Source organism: Anabrus simplex, chromosome 1, assembly GCF_040414725.1.
Source record: "Anabrus simplex isolate iqAnaSimp1 chromosome 1, ASM4041472v1, whole genome shotgun sequence".
Taxonomy (NCBI): Eukaryota; Metazoa; Arthropoda; class Insecta; order Orthoptera; family Tettigoniidae; genus Anabrus; species Anabrus simplex.
In genome coordinates, this window is record NC_090265.1 from 1,390,586,699 (window position 1) to 1,390,604,338 (window position 17,640).

Here is a 17,640-nt window from a genome sequence, read left to right on the forward strand (position 1 = left end):
TCAACATGGAGACTCGAAGTCGGTCTACAGTCCACTGTCGTACACACACAGTGTTCTGTACTCCAAACTGACTGGTGGAACACCCACCACACACTCGACTCTTCAACACTTCAGCAACTCCTCGTTCAGACTCCTCAGGGACACTGGCGACAGCCGACACTGCTGTCGCCCCAAGTCCAGCTATCGAACTCCAACATTCACTCTAATACACTGACTCACTGTTCGCGGCTAGCCTCTATTTCATAGCTCGATGATAGGTACCGGAATATTCGCGATGGGATTAGAGACGAATTATTCTCGTTGCACCTCCCAGAAAGCGCACGGTTAAACCAGGCGAAGGTAATAATAGGCGGAAGAACCGGCAATGCCCTGAGGTTGGGAGCTTTCAATTGACTCACGATTTCTTTTCAGAAAATACCGAAGGAGGCTACGACAGGGCTGGCAGGTGACATTGGTATGAACATACAGTTTTGATGACTGTGCTGTAAGTAAAATTTCTGGGTAAGGCAAGAAGAAAAGTACGAACGAATTATATAAAATATACTGTTATACGAGTAGCAACATAAGAGTACGCACTCAAGAATGTGAGTATGCTACTTTGAGTAAGAGTGATTGATAAAAGATGTATATTGATTATCATACGTGAGTTACTGTTCGTGACAATGAGGAAGACAAGCTGATTAGGCGGTCGGTGCTTACAAATTGTAATAGCGCTAGGATCTTGGAAATAAGCGAATACATGTTTGACGAAGGTGCCCTTCACTTGGTCCGTGAAGATTCAGTTTCCGTAAACGGACTCCGAATTTTTCTTTAACCAAGGTTATCCATCAATCACAAAATGCCACGTAGGATATCATCAGCCGCCGAATTGATCCTTAATCGAACCGAAACAACCTCTGGTTACATTTGAACCGATTAATTATACACACAGATAAAAGCATTTACTTCGCGGGTTAACTTGTTCCTTGGCAAGGCATGGTGCTCCAAAATTCAATGTTATCAGTCTCTAATATCTCTGTAAAATACATTATCGCACCATGTTGTGTCACAACCAGACACCCAGAAATAAAGTTAGTTTACTAATTAATTACTTGAAATGATATAGAATATTGTTCCACTGAACTGCAATATTTATAAAATGTAATTAAAAACCTGAGTTTACATTTGAGTTAACACATAAGTAACTTTCAGGTTATGTTAATTTATAATAGACTAATTTAAATTGAATAAACGAATGAGCACGGATATCTGAAAATTAATTTTCCGATACATTGAATAATAATTAAATCAATTTAATACGACCGTTTATGAACGGTACGAACACAACTGACCTGATAGACGGTGTCAGAATATGCATCTCCATGTTATCAATAATAGCAACTAACGCGAACTTACTAAACAAATGGTATTCATCAAAATGTGGAAAACATAATTCATTACAATAATCATGACCACTACAGTGCTAGGAAACAAGGAGAAACATCTCATTCATATAAAATAACGATTTGTTATTTTCTTCAGTAATCACAACCATCATCTTGACCATTGGAGAAATGTGCTACTCCAAAACTATGATCAGTACCTATCATAAACAGAATTACATTTTATCTCAAACATTTGACTTCAGTGATCAACACCAATAAAACTTAGCTAACGCACTATCATCGCAGACTAAACTGATCATGCAATGATTATCCACAAAATGTTAACTCTCATTGGAATAAACTAACCACAAGTCCTCGCAGTCTGAGTTGACCATCTAACTTGGGCAATGAACAGTGAAAATACACCGGGCTCTGATTATTGCAGACTGAGCTAACCATCTAATTGAACTCATGAATGCTGCTAAAACAACTATCATCAGACATAAACTAACTTTGTAAACTGGTGACCTGTCCTGTGCTGGATGTTGATTCTTTGCTACTACAAGGTATGGAAATAATGACATGACAAAATCTTTTCTGCATCGCTACGTCCTTTTAACCCTAAAAATATTAACGTTACTTACAACTATCTGTGTGGTCCCCCAACCAACTAATAAAAGTACGTATGAGTCTACCGCAATCACTACGTTTTAATAGACCACTGCTCTACAACTCAAGTAACATGATGGTCCATCAGACAACCAAAACTGATCTAATAATTGATACCAAATCCCAATTGATGGTGGGTGAGAGACGAGTGACGTCATTTACCTTTACCATTCGATAAATAACTGGTGTAGAACTTATCTTTATCCGACACCTCCTTTAATCCGATTTAAAATAATCGTCTGAAATTTGGGGATTTTAACATAAAATCTACGCAAACATCTCATTACTGACCACACGCGAAACATCTCTGTGCCACAGGGCACTTCATATGTACACAAAAGCAAAGAAAAACAACGAGCTATTGGCCTGAAACGTCGACCCCTATTTACATAGAACATAACAATGCAGAATACGCTTTATAGAATACAAATCATGTCACCCACCTGGATTTTTGCTGATCAATGGCATGTTATCAGACATTGCCATTCGCCGAACGCTCAATTAGGGCTTAACACACCACAACACACACTAATAATTTATTGCCACAACAAACTAACTGTGTCAAAATTTCACCGTAACAATCTCTTCCACCTCTCAAGAACCATTAATCCAGTATACAAGATATCGTGTCTGTCATTTACGAGGTTTACATTGTAACTGTTCCACCTCGTCAGCAAAACACTTGGGGAGATGAAAGTTATTATCTTGGGACACATGAATATTAAATACACTATTTGTGGCTTGCCCGCAAATTGCCACGCAAATAGAAACAATTAACATTCCATGGTTCCCCATTTCTCTATGTAATGTATGGGCGCCATGGTTACAGTTTTAAATAAAACTGTAAACCAACATTTATATTTATATTTACTAGCATAGAGACTTATACTTAAATCACAGGGGTAGGATTTTAAATAATTAACCATTAAGTATCGCTTAAGAAAGATAATTAACGCAATATAAAATATAAATGAATTTATTATACAAAAAAAATGAGATGAATCAGAAAAGTTTCCTTAAAGCGTTAAGGAATTTAGAATTTAATTTACTGAATTTACTTATTGCTTGCTTTATCTAATTGAAGCTCACCAATTGCAGCTTTCGTTGACGTCATCTGGTTTCCGTGGTTACTCGTTCTCTTCTTCTCGATGTAGACTTTGCTCCATGGACATCCGTCCTTCCTTCTCTGATATGGTACGGGCTATCTTGACTAACACTCCCTACTTGCCTAGTCTTTAAATTAGACATTGGCCCTATACTTGTAAAAACTGATCAGCGTTGATCGTATGAGGAGAAAATTTAGAGATATGAATTTTTCCATATTAGTAGAAATCTCAATCCAACTGAGCTATATTATTTATACGGTACAGATTTGTACCAAAATTCCATAGACTTGAACTAAACATAGTTCTTCGTCCACAATATTTACTGAATATCACACAAGCCATAAGCTTGTTTCGTTTCTCGTAGATCCGATAACATAACCGAAGCAACAACACGTAGTCCAAAAGTAACTATGTCGCGGAGCGACCACACACTGTTTCAAAAATCAAATCACGTCGTACAAAGTAGATGTTCACAGTAGAAGTAGTAGCGATGGAGTTCACGTAGTTAGGTTGTAAGGTTGTAAGGTTGTACGGTTCCGTTCTCGTGTTGAGAATCAGTATATATCCGGGCTCACCCCCACTCTTGGTAAGAGTTCAGTCTCAAAACTCATATACAACGAAGTATCTGATTCGATAGATCGAAGCATCAACTCCCCTTTTCTTCTTCCTCGACAAGTCCAGAAGGCGTGGCGATGATATAGCTGACCAGCTTGCAAGCCTCGCGCACGGGTCGCTGTTTACTAGCCTTGGTCATAAAATAAACCCATGACTCACGCAAAATCCCAGCTTCAAGAATAACCCTCCGTATACACAAACATGAGATGAAATGAAAACAACTATGTCTCAACATATTGACCGTATTTACAACATAATGAATTCTTATCCTACATAATATAATAAGTTAAATAATAAAACGATGTTATCATATATACAATATGATTCCAAAAAGCCTTGATTACAAATGATTGACGTTGAATAAATATGTTATTACAAATAATAGCCGATGGCGGATAAACTTGATATCAAATGATATCGCGTAAAATGATATTATATTAAATTAGTAGGGCTGGAGAAGCCTGGACGGTTACATCATATTATTATTATTATTATTATTACTTGTGATCTTCAGAAATATTCCCAGTCGTCTGATAACGGGCTAGCAGTGTTCTAAATATAACATCCCTTCGGTCTAACGACTTGCCAGTCCTCCTAGCCGCCTCACACCTGTAGTTTTTTATACCTGCGGTAATTCTACATGGAAAGAATCGCTTTGAAACAAGCCAGATTATAATATACTTATTTCAGATGAATTTGTCATAACATCTAACCTTTTGAGATCACATAGTTCCTCGAACCAAACGGTCTTCGAACCCTGGACATTGCAAATGCCTTTCATGACAGTCTAACACATTATTTCCTGGGGCATCATCGAGGAACTCGTTCACTATTCTTTTCTCGGAGCATCAATCGTCCCGGAATCCATTCACTAGTTTATCATCCCGCAATTCATATCCACTCATTTATTTGCCACACTCTTTACTGGTTCGTCTTTTCCTCATCATGGCTGCTGGATTTATATTTGATCTCAGAGTAATTTCTTACCCAATTTCATGTGGCCCATCTAGATCTAATTTCATTTTATATTTCATTTTTATATCGAGGCTTATTTCACGGAATCGTCATCGTACTGAAATTACGTAAACTACTGCAACGAACTTCTAATAGATAATCAAACTTCAAATGACAGGAATATCGCGCCGATCTTGACTTAATTTAGACATTATGATATCTCTATCCGATACCTACGAAACAAAATTTGCCAACAATCAACTACTTTTTACATTATACTTTGACACGAAACCTTGACACACTAATTCTTTAACGACAAACTGGCGTAGAACTTATCTTTGTCCGACACCTCCTTTAATCCGATTTAAAATAATCGTCTGAAATTTGGGGATTTTAACATAAAATCTACGCAAACATCTCATTACTGACTACACGCGAAACATCTCTGTGCCACAGGGCACTTAATATGTACACAAAAGCAAGGAAAAACAACGAGCTATCGGCCTGAAACGTCGACCCTTATTTACATAGAACATAACAATGCAGAATACGCTTTATAGAATACAAATCATGTCACCCACCTGGATTTTTGCTGATCAATGTCATGTTATCAGACATTGCCATTCGCCGAACGCTCAATTAGGGCTTAACACACCACAACACACACTATGCACATTTCACACATTTCTTCTCGGAGATTCTGAGTTAAAAACGTTATTCAATTTTATTTCTTACATTTTACACACTGAAAATGTTAATACTTAACAAATATATGTGATTCTTCAGTGTTATTTCACACGTTTCTTCTTGGATATTCTTACCTTTATGTGATATCTACATAAAACCCTGTACCTTATAACATGAAATTTATTATCAATTCACTTCTTATTCATACTTAAATATTTACACCATCCGACATATTTAACAGGCATGAGGAAATTTAACGTCTCGAGTTATGCCGTTGATTTTATATTGTTTTCCTCGCCAAACACGGACAAAATTTTATATTCACACGTATATGAGTATTTATTTCATTTCAAACTCCACCATTTCTTACAATACTCCTTCTAGGCTGGTATTCACTCTTATCATAACCAATCTTGAGTATCCGACACCATCAGCACATAAATAAGTGATCAAGAGGAACAAAGGTCTCGACTTCCGAACTGCCAATGATAGAATGCACCGGTCCTCAGTCGGCAGTCCTAATATACCTGCGTTTTGGCGCGAGAACGTGATATAAGGATTGCACCACGTTAGACAATTCCATTTTCCCACGGACCTCATCTTTGTTGGTGATATCTATAATGTTCAGAAAAATTCGAGGAATATGAATCTCATGATGTTATAACTTTAATTTGTCTCTAAACGGTCTAAAATGCTGAAGCGTGGGTTGGATAAATAATTTTCTCCCATTATGACGACAAAAACGTATGGCTTCGAATCTTCCCACGGTATAGCACAATCTGTCCATCTTTGACCAGAAGAGAATTGATAGCATGATAATTCCTTTCGATTTACTGGGCGTTCCACTCTACAAATCCAAGTTTTAGTTTACATCTGGATAATCATCGTATTTTAAAAATTAGCCACGAGTATACTAGGTTCTTATAAATCTAGATTCTTTTCCTTCACAAAGAGATCACAATTCAACCTCAACGCTGTTGTCTGTGGGTACGAAACATGAAGAAGACACAGGGTGCTCCTCAAGTAATGATGCAAAATGGATACTCCTTTCCCAACAATGTATCTCGCGGCTAAGTGGCTAGTAAGTTTAGGGTCCGTTTTGATGACTTGAATGCTGTGTTCAATAGGAAACGCGAGATAGGAAACATATACTCCATTATGGTCACCAGCCGTCTGTACAGTTCAAAATCTGAACATTTAATTGTGAGTTATAAACTATCAGGTCGTTATTAGATGATGTAGACAAATAAAGATCGTCGGGCTGATTTTCCTCGTGTTCGTTTTCGGAGTCGATTAAGAATTTCAGCGTGCCACGTTAGTAGAACTGACCATAATACTGTGAATCTATCTGCTGCTTTGGTAGATGAAAAGTGAAAAGGACTTCCTATTATGAACAACTATTTGCTACGGATGCACACATTTACACATAAATCAGAAGTTATCGGCATGATTAACAATGTAGATATTCTGGGGTGTAGGATCGAAACTGGACACCGTAAATTACAATGTAAGAGTGTTTAAATATGAGAAACTCGTGGCAGTATACATACCCAGCTTATTAAAGAACCCACTTTCACATCACAGTTTCCTGAGTCTTCTTTTTTTTTTTTTTTTTGCTAGTTGCTTTACGTCGCACCGACACAGATAGGTCTTATGGCGACGATGGGACAGGAAAGGGCTAGGAGTGGGAAGGAAGCGGCCGTGGCCTTAATTAAGGTACAACCCCAGCATTTGCCTGGTGTGAAAATGGGAAACCACGGAAAACCATTTCAGGGCTGCCGACAGTGGGGTTCGAAGCCCCGAGTCTTTTAAAGCCGATACAAACTTAAGAGATGTATAACCAGTAGCGTTACAAGTAATCAGACAGTTTGACCCCCACACCCAAATGGACAGAAATGATGGCTAAATATCGTTCAAGTCCCTAAAACGAAACAAACCGTGGCCCAGTCTTCCTTAGATTAACTTTTTAAAAATTATAATCTACACACATCATCATGGCTTCAGATTTTTATTTTCCAACTTTTTTAAAATACTGCATATCGTGTAATAATGGTTAAAAACTGCTATTACAAGTCATAAGAATAGCCATACCCTTTAAATTGATAATGTTAGGTTAACTGAAGACTTCAAATAGAAAATGTGGTAAATGGAGTGTATAGTTGGCGAACTTAAGATGACTCACAGACAGCCGTGATTCAGATTTGATCGGTTCGCATGAGGTTTTCTTTGTAGCAGCTTCTAAGGCCGTTATTTACTGTCGAGACGAATGTCAGAGAAATAGAAGATACCATCGCTAATGATGTTAACCGGCGTTAATGCAATAACTGCCTAAAGAACCATCGTTTATTATCCCAGGAAAATGAGAAGGTTATGTGGTGTAATTACTACAGTAAAGTCTGGTTGGTGCAATGGGCCCCAGTTTCGATCTCGGTGGGATGAGGGATTTTTAACTTTCATTGATTCTTTCCTATGACTCGAGGACGGGGTGTTTGTGCTGTCTGCATCATTAGATTCGTTGCTCGTAGTGCTCTATCCTCATACATACGCAGATGGACATCAGCTCGAAATATCTGGACCAGGCCTCTCCTCTGGTCGCACTCCATTGCCATTATTATTATTATTATTATTATTATTATTATTATTATTATTATTATTATTATAGAGTAAAATATAAAAACATAGATCTTTGGGAGAAATAATCTTGCTGGACGAGAGCAAAGACACAACTGGACTGATAGTTATGTTCGATAATTTTAGAATCAGATTCCATTGTATAATTAAAATTTAGTGATATTGTAAAGGAGGGTGGCAATGAGGAAAATAATTATCATCGGACGAATAAATCATTGATTACAATAGATGTAATAGATGTAGATACTTTTGAAAATCCTTTCTTATCATGATAAGTTGGAATGAAAAGGACGTCGTATGCAGTTTACAGTAAAATGGTCTCACTAATTTGTTCTAATCAAATCAGAATGATCAATAATTATAGAATGTAATGAATATCGTGCTGTGTAGTATCTGTAAATCTATTTCAATCGACCCTGTTCCTGATAACAGCGGTGAATTAGAACGTAGATTTGCTTGTCAAAGAGTTAATTGCTTTAGCGACGATACATGTTTACGACGACACAACTATCTGTTGGTGATAATACCGGTACGCCCCCGTATTGATTGCCTGAAGTTCAAAAACAGATAGTGGAATGCCCATTCACCACTGATGAAGCGTGAATTTTTCTTTATCGGATACCATTTATCCAGTCTGCAAAATATTTCCTTATCCAAATGTAGATCATGTTATTAACTTTCAACCAGTATTTATAGGAAATGCATTCTGGACGCGATTGGAACATTATGTGTAGTAGAGTGCGCTCTAACGTGTATTCACAATCAGTAAATAAATATTTAAATACAGTATATGATGTACTGTAGATAAATATTTTTCTTGTGGCGTATGCTAATTTATTAGTTGCGCTGTGTATATTTAAGCCATCATGAACCCATGGGATGGTTAGAAAACATTCTGATTCGCCGATATACGGGTCGTAGAATTATATGCACATTCCCAAAATTATTTTTTAATTTCTATGAATCTTAATTAATTCACCGGGCGAATTGGCCGTGCGGTTAGGGGTGCACAACTGTGAGCTTGCATCCGGGAGATACTGGGTTCGAATCCCACTGTCGGCAGCCCTGAAGATGGTTTTCCGTGGTTTCCCATTTTCACACCAGGCAAATGTTGGGGCTGTACCTTAATTAAGGCCACGGCCGCTTCCTTCCCACTCCTATGCCTTTCCTATTCCATCGTCGCCATAAGACCTATCTGTGTCGGTGCGACGTAAAGCAAAAAAAAAAAAAAAGGTCTTAATTCCATCTTTACCAAAATGACATCCTCTTTTATCGCATCTTACTCAAAGAAATGTTTGAGATATAGTACCTTTCTCCTAAGATAGTTGTGTCGTTACTTTTTCTAATTGCATTCTAAAACTAACTATTTCTTACACTATTAATGACAACTCAGGAAAATCTCTAGATTATTGGTCATGATGTGAGGTGCCATCGCTTGTATTTCTGAGTCCTCTCTCGTAGTGATCCATGGAATACCGACGGCGCAGTCGTATGTCCAGAAATGTTTACAGTCACATATGCTTACATTTCTAGAATAGGTCCAGAAACCCATATTTTGCCAAGAGGAGTTAATGAGATAAAATTAATGACGTGATATATGATAGTAGGGAGGGAGAGGGCGAAACCCCTTGCTGGCACGTAGCTTGCTCCTGTCGAATAGCACCAAGGGAAGGCTTAACATCTCCATCCGACAGATGAATGTCCTTCAACACCTCAATCCATATGGCACTGCGGAGAGGCTTTGAATTTAATCCATGCTTTTGTCCCGCAATCTAGTGATTAGAAATTGTATACCACCACCTCCCTTACCCTGCCGGCTAACATTCTGATGGTGAATATTTTTCGACCAACGGGACTCGAACCGGCTAACCACGGTGCCAGATAGTTTAGACTTCAACGCCTTAACGATCATGGCCATCAGGCCATCAGGAGTGCTAGTTGTTCATATTTTGTATAATATTTTTTTAAAAGAAAAGAAAAACAAAGAAAAACAAAAAGTCTCCGCACGGGGAGTCGAACCCACGACCATCGAATTACTACGCCGAGCTCTTACCGCTACTCCAACTACTGCTCGCCGTGCGGACTAACGTAAGTGGCTTATACGTGCGAGAGCAGCGTCAACATTTCTATTTTTCTTTTTCTTTTCTATGCACTTGGCCATCTGGAGTTCCCACTTCGGGTACTTTCGTTTCTAGCCAAGCCCTGCATGTTCTAAAAATTTGAGCGAAATTCGTAGTGACGAGTAGAAAATGCCCCCTTGTCAGAGTTAACAAGTTAACCGGTAGGTAGTCAGAACATGCGATAGTGAGACTTCGAATGCCCAAATACGACTTTACACTGACTAAGTTGCTATATTTATCTATTTTACTGCAAACTTGACCCTTTAGGTGGGGAAAACAAAAAGAACTAAAGTATCCTAGGAAAAATATGTCCAACATCTGTTGGGATTTTGCACAAGTTCCTGTGGCTCTGGATCTGTATTACGTCTGTTGGATTTTCCTCTAGCTAGGGTTTTGTTTGCGAGCCTTTTACTTTTGTGCTTCTGAGTCGGGGAATGGCAAAGGCTGATTTAGGCAAGGGTTTTCCAACTCCAAGGTAAATTCCAAATGATAACTTCTTCTTAGAGATCACCATGAACTATTTTAAAACAGTCCATTTTCATTTAAAAGCATTAATGTGCGAAAAATATTCCGGTCGAAGTCTAGTAGGAAGCGACGCAAAGCAAAGCAAAGCAAAGCAAAGCAAAGCAAAGCAAAGAAAGAAAATTCATCTCTGTACAGGCCATGAAGGCCCTTGTAGGGGTGGAAGGTAAAGTCTCCAATTGTCCGTAACCTCGGCACTTGGAATAGAGTGGTTATCTCTACACCCGGCCGCCTTTGCCTCCAGGAATTAATCTGGTACTAATTTTTTTCTATAGACTCAGAGCCATATACTCCTACAGAAGTGGAAATCTCGTTTCTTAAATTTTCGATTTCGTGACGGAGAATCGAACCCACCTCTTTTCTGGTGAACCGAGCACGTCTCTGCCTCCTCGGCCTGGCAGCCCCTGAAGTCGAGCAGGACATTATTAAATGTGACACTAAAATCGGATTTTTTTTTTCAAAAAGTAACACGTTATTTGAATTCTTTACTTTCGACTATGGAACATGTTTTAAGCCCGCCTCCTTGGCTGAATTGTCAGCGTAGCCGACTTACATTCACAAGGCCCCGAGTTGGACATTTTGCTGGACCGGGGATTTTAATCATGTTTGGTTAATTCCTCCAGCTCGAGGACAGGGTATTTGTGATCGCTTTAATTCAAGACACCTACACACAACATATCGTACTGCTGACAACCACACCGGGCGAGTTGACCGTGAGGTTAGGGGCACGCAGCTGTGTTCTTGCATCCGGGATATAGTGGGTTCGAACCCCGCTGTCGGCAGCCCTGAAGGTGTTTTTCCGTGGTTTCCCTTTTGACAGATGCTGGGGCTGTACCTTAATTAAGGCCACGGCCGCTTCCTTCCCACTCCTAGGCTACTCATTGCCATTAAACCTATCTGTGTCAGTGCGACGTGAAGGAAATGGTAAAAAACTAACAACCACATCAACACGCAATAATGGGTACACCTCTCCACGTAGGGCTGGTATCAACGAAGAGCATCCTACCGTAAAACAGGGCTTAATTCACATCAGCGTTGATCCGAGATAACTGGTAAAAGGTCAGAAAAATAGAAGAATCTCTTAACCATACCTGAAACATGATCCATATGAACTCATAATAAATGTGTCAAAAACTGAAGACAAAAATAATCATACATTTTTGGCTTATAACCGTTCAAATGTGTAAGTTGGCGGTTTCAATATTTATACGATAATATTAAGACAAGTCATGTTTAGAGAGATAGGAACATGCTTTTACGTTTATCTTATTTCTGTTGTTCCCTCTTCCCATACTGACCTGCCAGTTTGTTCGTCCTATTGTGTGTTACTTCTTCTTCCTATGAAATCTGTACATGACTAGATTCGACACTTGTTTGTTTCTCTCCAATACCTACATTGTCGCGACTTATTTTTCGAATTTGCATACCGATTTTCATTAAGATAGGACCACTAATAACATAAATATTTGAGAATTAAATTTTAGGCCTTCCCTAAACTACTATTTTTCTAAGGGTGAATAAAATTATTTATAGCCTAGATTGTAGCGGCTTATTCCCGGACACCACATACCGATTTTCATTAAATTCTCTTCAGCCGTTTTCTCGTGATGCGTGTACAGACAGACAGACAGACAGACAGACAGACAGACAGACAGACAGACAGACAGACAGACAGACAGACAGACAGACAGACAGACAGACAGACAGACAGACAGACAGACAGACAGACAGACAGACAGACATTACGGAAAATTAAAAAAGTGCATTACCTTGCTACTATGGACACGACCGATACAGAAATACCATCTTTTTTTTTAAAATTCTGAGCAATGTACAGACAAAACTCTTATTTTATATATATAGATGAGACTGTGACTATACTTTGCTCCTGTCTATGCCAAGAGCCCAATGTAAAAAATACTGCATCCATCCAGATGTAGCAACTTATGACAAAAGTCGACATAAAAATCAGGGAACTTACCCTTTCTAGAGTAGGTCGTAGCAACTTATGACAAAAGTCGACATAAAACGTCAGGGAACTTGCCCTTTCTAGAATAGGTCGTCCAGTCAAGTCTGTATTTGATCCAACATTGCTGCTCCAAGTTCAAGGGTCAACGGCTTCAGTCTCCTTGTCCTTAGAAATACTATCGTATGCAAATCATACTCAAAGAGAGGAAGTTTCCATCATGCACATTCTTGTCGTGCTGCAGGTAACGAGATTATTGCAGAGTAATGTGTCTAATGTGTTATGCTTTTATTTCTACTTTCGTTGAGCACCGGATGTATCGCCAGCAACAAGTTTCGCTTTCATGAAAAAAGTACTTTATAATAGACCGTCATTCATCTCATTTGTTGCTGCACAGGACTTAGGCTGGAATGGTTAATACGGTGCTAATGGGTTCAACAGGGTCTATTTTCTTTTCTTTTTTGTAGCTGTTGCCAAGAATTACACGAAAGCACGTATTATAAACAACTACATATTTACAAGGAAGTCCTTCTTTGGCGTCTGCTATTTCTTTTAAATCCTCAAAATACTTCGATCACATGTTTGCCTTATTAACACTAACATTCACAGTCCTGATGTGCATGAACTTCAATACATCCATGGGGAAATGCTGGTGGTGATTATTGTTTTAAGAGGAAGTACAGCTGGGCAACCATCCTGGAATGGGTCCGACACTGGAACTAGAAAACTAGAAAACGAAACTCAGAAAAGTAAGGAATTTCAAGTTACCCAATTGCAACAGTCAAGTTTTAGGGAGGAAGAGGGTCTGAGATTGTTCTTGGTAAACTGTCAGAGTGTAGTAAATAAACAATTAAAATTCGGTACATTGATGGAATCTTTTGAGACTGATGTGGAGATGGGAGTGAAATCGTGGTTGAGAGAAGGGGTGGGTAATAGAGACATATTTCCAGAAGGGTACACAGTCTGTCGTAGAAACCGAGGAGATAAAAAGGGAGGGGGGGGGGTAATTCTGATGAAGGAAACTTATTGCTCACATGAATGGTTTACCGATGAAAGGGATGAAATATTAGGGATAAAATTAGTTTGTCATAATATGAAGGAGGTGGGAATTATAGGAACATACAGGCCTGGAAGAGAGGAAAGAGACATGGAAATATTTGAGAAAATAATAGATTATACTCATAAAACAATAGTAATGATATGCTAATAATTGGGGGAGATCTAAACTTGCCTGAAGTTGAATGGAATGGAGCTGCTAGTGAAGCCCATGAACAGAAACTGGCAAATAAGTTAATTTGGGAGGGAGGATTTACACAGGTAGTACAAGAACCGACTAGTCTCAATAACTTACTCGATGTATTCTTGATTAAACCATGGGAAATTGATAAAACTGAGGTAATTGAAGGAATAGGTGACCATAAGGCTGTAATAATGGATGTAGGACTGGTACCAGAAAGGCTTAATAAGAGGGTCACACAAGACAAGAAATTGTACAGAAAAACTGAAGTTGATGAATTTGGGACTTTCCTTAAATCACAATTCAGTTGTTGGATAAGTGAAGGGAATAATGTGGATACATTTTGGACTAAATTTAAAGGAATCATTTGGGAAGGAGAGAAGAGATTTGTGCCTGTTAAAAAGGGTAAAATGACCTCAGACCCTGTTTATTATATAAGGGAAATAAGAAAATTAAAAAGAAAATGTAGAATAGTAAACAGGAAAATCAAAGAGGGTAGGGAGAGTAGAGAAACTAGAAAACAGCTAATGAGGGAACTGAATAGAGTGAAAAAGGAAGCAAATGAGAATTATATGAATGGCATACTTCAAGAGGATAATGACCACAAAGGGAAATGGAAAAAGTTGTATTCATCTATCAGAAATCAAAAAGGAAAAGGAATCCAAGTTCCTACAATGGTGGGAGAAGGGGGTAAACACTATTTAACAGATACTGAGAAAGCAAACCTATTTAGTAGGGAATTCAGAGATTCAGTAGAAGATTGTCAGGAGTTGGAAACCAAAACAGAAGATAGAGAGGGAGAGACACAGAGGGAAACAAGAAGCTTCTCATTCACAAATGAAGATATTTTCAGAGAAATCCAACTGCTTCAGCAAGGAAAAGCAGCAGGAAGTGATCAAATTACTGGGGAGGTATTAAAGACAATGGGGTGGTACATAGTGTCTTATTTAAAATTTCTCTTTGACTATGTCATAAATAATAGTGTAACACCAAAAGAATGGAAGGAATCTATAATAATACCAATTTATAAAGGAAAGGGTGATAAAAGGAAACCAGAGAACTACAGACCAATCAGCCTGACCAGTATAGTTTGTAAAATACTGGAGAGTTTAATATCAAAGTACATCAGAGGAATATGTGATGATAAAAATTGGTTCATGAGGAGCCAGTATGGATTTAGAAAGAAATTTTCTTGTGAGGCACAACTGGTGGGATTTCAGCAGGACATATCAGATCAATTGGACACAGGAGGCCAGTTAGATTGCATAGCCATACATCTTTCAAAAGCCTTTGATAGAGTGGAACATGGAATATTATTAAAGAAATTGGAGGGAATAGGATTGGACGTAAGGGTTACACGTTGGATAAAAACATTTCTAAATTCAAGGGTTCAGAAAGTCAAAGTAGGAAATAATGTATCGCAGGAAGAGAAAGTTTGTAAGGGAATTGCACAGGGTAGTATAATCGGTTCGTTACTTTTCTCAATATACGTAAATGATTTAGGGAATAATATAACATCAAAAATAAGATTGTATGCAGATGACATAATTGTTTATAGGGAAATAAATAACATTGAGGATTGTTCAGAATTACAAAGGGACCTTGAGAGTATCCAACAATGGGTTGAAGAGAATAATATGAAGGTTCATGGAGGCAAATCAACTGTTACAACATTTACAAACAGGAGCTTTAAAACTGAATTTGAATATACTTTGGATGAGGTAGTTATCCCAAAAGATGGAAAGTGCAAATACTTAAGTGTGAGATTTGAAAGTAATTTGCACTGGAAGGGTCATGTGGATGACATTGATGTGAAAGCATACAGATCGTTACATGTCATAATGAGGCTACTTAAAGGATGCAACAAAGAATTAAAAGAGAAAAGTTACTTAAGTATGGTTCGTCCATTATTGGAATATGCAAACAGTGTTTGGGATCCTCACTAAGAATACCTACCAAAGAAATAGATAGTGTGCAGAGGAAAGCAGCAAGATTTGTAACAGGGGATTTCAGGAGAAAATGCAGTGTATCAAAAATGTTAAAGGAACTTGGGTGGGAAACTTTAAGTAAGAGAAGGGAGAAAACTAGACTTATAGGATTATATAGGCCTATACAGGAGAAGAAGCATGGGGAGATATCCGTGAGAGGCTTCAGTTGGAAAATAATTATATCGGCAGGACTGACCACAAATATAAATTAGAAGGAATTTTAGCAGAAGCGATTGGGGTAAATTTTCATTCATTGGGAAGGGTGTGAAGGAGTGGAACAGTTTACCAGGGGTAGTGTTTGATCCTTTTCCAAAATCTTTACAGATATTCAAGAAGAGAATAAACAGCAACAGAGAAAATAAATGAAATGTTAGAGGGCATTCGACCAGTGCAGGTTAATGTAAATAAAAAATGTGTGTGAATAAATTCCATCCCCTGGTCTAAAGAGTTTGGACAGCCAAAGTAGGGGACTGCCTGTAGGGGTGAAGTACAGTGGGGACTTCGAGGGCCCTGGGACCGCTACGGTAGCTGTGAAGGCCATTCAGGAACTCTGAAAAGTGGTGGCAAAAGGGGCTCTGGTTAAGACGCAGCAGGTCGTTATGCTACTTAGGTTCCAGAATGGTTTAAAAAAATGCAATGTAAATTTTAATCTTATACCAGTTGTATAGTATCATTTGAAGTAATTCCACATACTGTATATGTGACTATATTTGTAAGTAATACAGGAGATATTATAAGTAGAATTTTGTAAACAATATACATTTATTAAGGATGTGCTGTGTGTTTAATAGAAGAAATTGTTAGCGTAAATTGTATAATATTGTATTATAGGAAAATTTTCTTGTTGTTAATTTAATATTTAGTGCTTGACAATAATGTATTTTGTGTACCATTTGCCACCGAGGTAGACACCTCATTTGCAAATAAAGAGATTTTGATGTTGATTTGATGTGACTTTGAAAAATTAAGACATCGACCAAAGAAAGGCAAGGGCCACGGAGGGCGTGAATATGGATACTCTCTAGATCTCGAATGCTCTAACACCATCGAGGTTGGAAAAGAACGAGCGTTGACCAAGGGAAGATGGGTAGGATAGATGAACGGGAGGAGCCTGGCACAAGTAAGGTGAAGCAACGCCTTGCCTCTGCTAAGCGCCCCGGCTTCACCAACCCACACTCCCAATTTGAGAGCCCTTGGGGCCCCTTTCAGTTCTCCATGGTGAAACTGGGAACAGTTATCATATATTTAACGCAGAATTATTCATTACTTGTCACGAAATTATCGGCAAGCGTCTCTATACCTTACATTAAATTGGCTACTTTCGATAGATAGATAGATAGATAGATAGATAGATAGATAGATAGATAGATAGATAGATAGATAGATAGATAGATAGATAGATAGATAGATAGATGACGTCTTTATTCGTGTCGAAGTTTAGGGCTCGAGGCCACTTCATTTAGGATGTACTGTACATTGAAAGTATATAATGGAAATGGTAAAAATAACAACAAACCGAGGTAAAATTAAATAATTATGGTAGTACTAATAGCAAAAATGGTGATTAGTAATAATATAAATAATTATAACCCATATACTCATTCACCCTTCAGTTTTCATACAGGTCAGCAGAAAGCACTGGGCGAATGATTTCGGCAATCCATTTTAAATTTCCTAGGGGAACGCAGATATCTGATGTTGACGGGGAGGGTGTTCACTCAACTAGCTGCAGTGACTACGAAGGAGCAGTTGAAAGCACTGGAGTGACTGAGAGATAAACA